Below are 4,021 nucleotides of genomic sequence, written 5' to 3'. Positions count from 1 at the left end.
TATTAATCAGATAATCTCTAACAAGTAAAAAACAAGTAAAAAACAAGCAACCATCTAGGCATAATTATTATTATTATAGAGATGTATTATTATTACTGTAGGCTACAACAGTAGCTTTATATATTGTCAATTTACTCATGTAAACCAAACATTTATTTTAATGGGCTGCCATGAAGATCTTTGAGTGTCTGTGTTTATGATATGACAGTATTCTCAAATGAAACGGTAAATTCTCATGAAGTGACGGTTTATGCGTTCGTGTCCTCATGACACACAGCAGAGACTACAAAACAGCGAGCTCTCGCGCATCTGTGCCAGTCACCCACAGAGATGTAGATTTTGCGGGAGTAATATTTAAATAGTATTTTGCAGTTTAATATTCACAGACACTAGTATATATTCGGCTACTGTCTGGAGCCCTGCGTTTTGACTTACACGGAAGCGACTGAACGCAGTTGCCGGTACTGAATATACTCGAGAGTCTGTAACTACCGGTACTACAGAGACATACTGCTAACCACTGATCTATAATATAGTAGCGGCTTCACTGTCTTTTGGCAGTTTAGAATGTGATGAGTGATCCAGTCATATATAGATAAGGGCTGCTAACGCGTTTTCATTTCTTCTTCGCTGCTCTAAACAGGGGTTGCTTGTGGCAACACAGCACAACTTCCTGTGTTTTCAATGCATTTTGAGCAGCGAAGAAGAACCGTGCAGCGGTTAGGCAAAGCTTGCGGTCATAACTAGGTCTTTTTTAAGAAAATGGTATCGGATCGGTATATGGGTTCATGTACTCGCCGATGCCGATGCCAGAATTTGTTGTGGTATCGGAGATATTTCCGATACTAGTATCGGAATCGGAACAACTCTAGTTGTATTTCATGTTTTTTTTTCTTCAGTGATTCTACTCATTAACAGCAGCTGTTGATCATTGTCTGAATTCACTCATTAGTGTTCATTCTCTCTGTCAGGTGGACTATATTAGTAAACTCATGTAGGGAATAGTGAATGAGGGTGTAGGGTGTGATTTGAAACACAGCCGCTGAGTGTCGAATTTGAACGTTGTTAATTTACGATATATAGCAGCAGGCTACTTCTCGAAAACGATGAATATTACCCAGAATGCACTGTTTAAATGAAAAACAGTATTTTACTGTCGAAATTTGGCCGTTCTTTTACAGCGATTTTTAACAGTGTGGGAGAGCGCACAATGTGGTAAAGCTGTATTGGCCCAGTTTTGATAGCTATAGTATTTGCGAGCTATCTATTTTTGTGAGCTTATCTAAAGTTAGGACTATTTATACCTTTTAAAAGCATTCACTGTCACGGTGCGGAAGGGGGTGCAGAGGAAAGAACAGGTCTGGGTCCAAATGCAGGGAAGAAATTACTTTAATAAACAGGAACAAAAAGCCAAACAAGGCAAAAACAAAACATAACCAAATCACAGGGACACGAGCAGAAGCTACCGGAATGCAAAACACGAATGACAAGCAACAATTAACATACCACAGAGAGACAGAGTGGTGCGTGAGACAAGAATATATAGTCTGTGATAATGGGCAACAGCTGTGTGTGTGTGTGTGTGTGTGTGTGTGTGTGTGTGTGTGTGTGTGTGTGCGCGCGTGTGTGTGTGTGTGTGATTGAGTGACCAGGTGTGTGGAGTGAAGGTAGCAGGAGAGAAACACAGGTGGAGCAACTAAAACAATGATGAGCACATGGCACAAAACAGACAACACTCACAGAAGACAATGACTACGTTTACAATCTGTTAAAATTCGGGTTATGGTCGGGATAAGGTCAGTCCTCGGGTTTCTGAAACATTCGGGATAACCCGTTTACATGCGTGAGCAGAGAGAGTTACTCCTGTATACATGGAATGTGTAATCAGTCGCCAATATCCCGATGTAAACGGCGACGCACGGTTAGCGTCTGGACGTAAGACGCAATATGTGTCATTTCCGATTCGTCTTCCTGTATCCAAAGACAACAACAACAGCAGCAGCAGCTGCAGCAGCAGCAGCAGGCAGATAATGAATAGTTTGGGGCAGATGGCGATAGTCTTTGTTTATGCTTTTGCGCTGGTACTCCAAAAGTGTGGTGTTGTGCTGCGTCTCGCCATGTTAACCTCGACTTGTTTACTTCCGCTATACTGCACGCGGGTTTTTTTTATGCGACGTCTCTACTCAAAAGACCAAGAATCCTTGCGAATAGAACATGCGCAGAACACACATTTTGATGGGGATATGCCGAAACGCGTTTACAAGACCAAATATTCGGGTCAGAAAAGGGGTACCCCAGGTATAATATCCTGGTTTTTAAAAACAGATACAATATTATATATATATATATATATATATATATATATATATATATATATTTTTTTTTTTTTTTTACTAGTAGGTGCATGACATTATAATTCATTAATGTAATTATATAAAGTGAAAATAAAGTGAACTGTGACATATTATACCCAAAAATTATCAATACAGTGGACTAATAGTGAAATTGATAAAAAATAAAATAAAATTGGGAGCAACAATTATTCAGACACTTTGACCTGACCACGTTTTGCTTATGTGTTTTTTCCTGAATTGCTAATGCAACCTTTTCACACCAAAAGACTGAACAAAATGAAGCATTGCTTGGTAACTGGTCAACAAAATGTTAATAGTTGTGTAAATGTTGTCACACTAACAGTTGTCTGAAGTTTTGGTTGATTGTAATCCATTACATACCTTTATTTTAAAGTTATCTGAGTTTATCAAGATGAATTTTTTTCTGACAGTTTAACTCTTGTTAATGTGAGAGTTCTTGTCATGTTTTATTACCAAATTATAAACTATAGCAAATAAACTGTGATAATGAGAGAAATTTTGAAAGTGTCTGAATAAATTTTGGCTCGATTGAATATAAAAATGTTACATTGAAGACCATCCATTGCTATTTTACATTTAATTAATAATTTCTGTACCTGGACACCTACAAACTTTAACATTGTGTAAATAGCACAAATAAAATAGAACAAACATACAAATTAAACAATTTCAAACAGTTCACTTTTTTTCTTTTAGATGTCCATGTCCATTTTACACTAAGCAATCAGTAGCGACTGAATTCAGTTGTGAATATTAAATATTTTAACTAGAGTGGTGTTAGGTATGATATCAGTCTGCATTGCTCATGGTGGGGTGGGACCCTTTGTGTTGGCCAGAAGGCTGTATTGACAGCTCTCAGGGATCCATGCTCCACCTGTGAACATAATAGAGGTTTATGACACTGAACTGCATGACCAGCTGGACAAGGTAAGATGTAGATTTGACAGTTATACTGTTTTTGGTCTTTAAGATGTCAAAAGTTGAATCTGTAATGTAATTAACACCTTAAACTCGAGGGCAAAATTGCCTCTTTGTATGAGACAGGGGTAGCTGCAGCCTGGAGCAATGGGTGCGCCGAAAGGTAGGGGTGTGCCAAAAGGTTTCTCATTGGTGAAAGTAGTTTTACTGTGCTGGCCAATCAGCAGTAAACATTTATGTAATTTCCTTAGACAAGGTGGCGGCGATAAGACGTGAGGTAATTATTCATCGTTTATACGTTTATCTATACTTTATATACCACAAATATGTATATTAAGATAAGTTTGTTACAATACGATCATAATTTTTACTTTGCATTATATCTTGCAGCTTTAGTAAATAGTTTATTGTTGTTGACAGACATATGTACAGTGAGACAAAACAATGACCGCATCGACGGCGAATCCTTCAGAGATGATTGTTTATATCTGCGTCCTTTTTGTACAAGAGAGTACAGAATACATCCTGTAAGTATAATAATGATTACCACCTCTGCTATTACAACTGTACTATGATCAATTCACAATCTGAAGACCATTAGACAAAATAAAAAAACTCTAATTTAGAGTTTGTTTCTACCTTTCTGCCAGGTGTCCAACTAATGCAGAGGATATTCAAGCTGCCAACACACTGATGTGAAGAACCCTTTCCAGAGAAATATAGAAAGA

The sequence above is a fragment of the Carassius gibelio genome, chromosome A4 (assembly GCF_023724105.1).
Source record: "Carassius gibelio isolate Cgi1373 ecotype wild population from Czech Republic chromosome A4, carGib1.2-hapl.c, whole genome shotgun sequence".
NCBI classification, from domain to species: Eukaryota; Metazoa; Chordata; class Actinopteri; order Cypriniformes; family Cyprinidae; genus Carassius; species Carassius gibelio.
Note: the sequence above shows the minus strand (reverse complement) of the source record.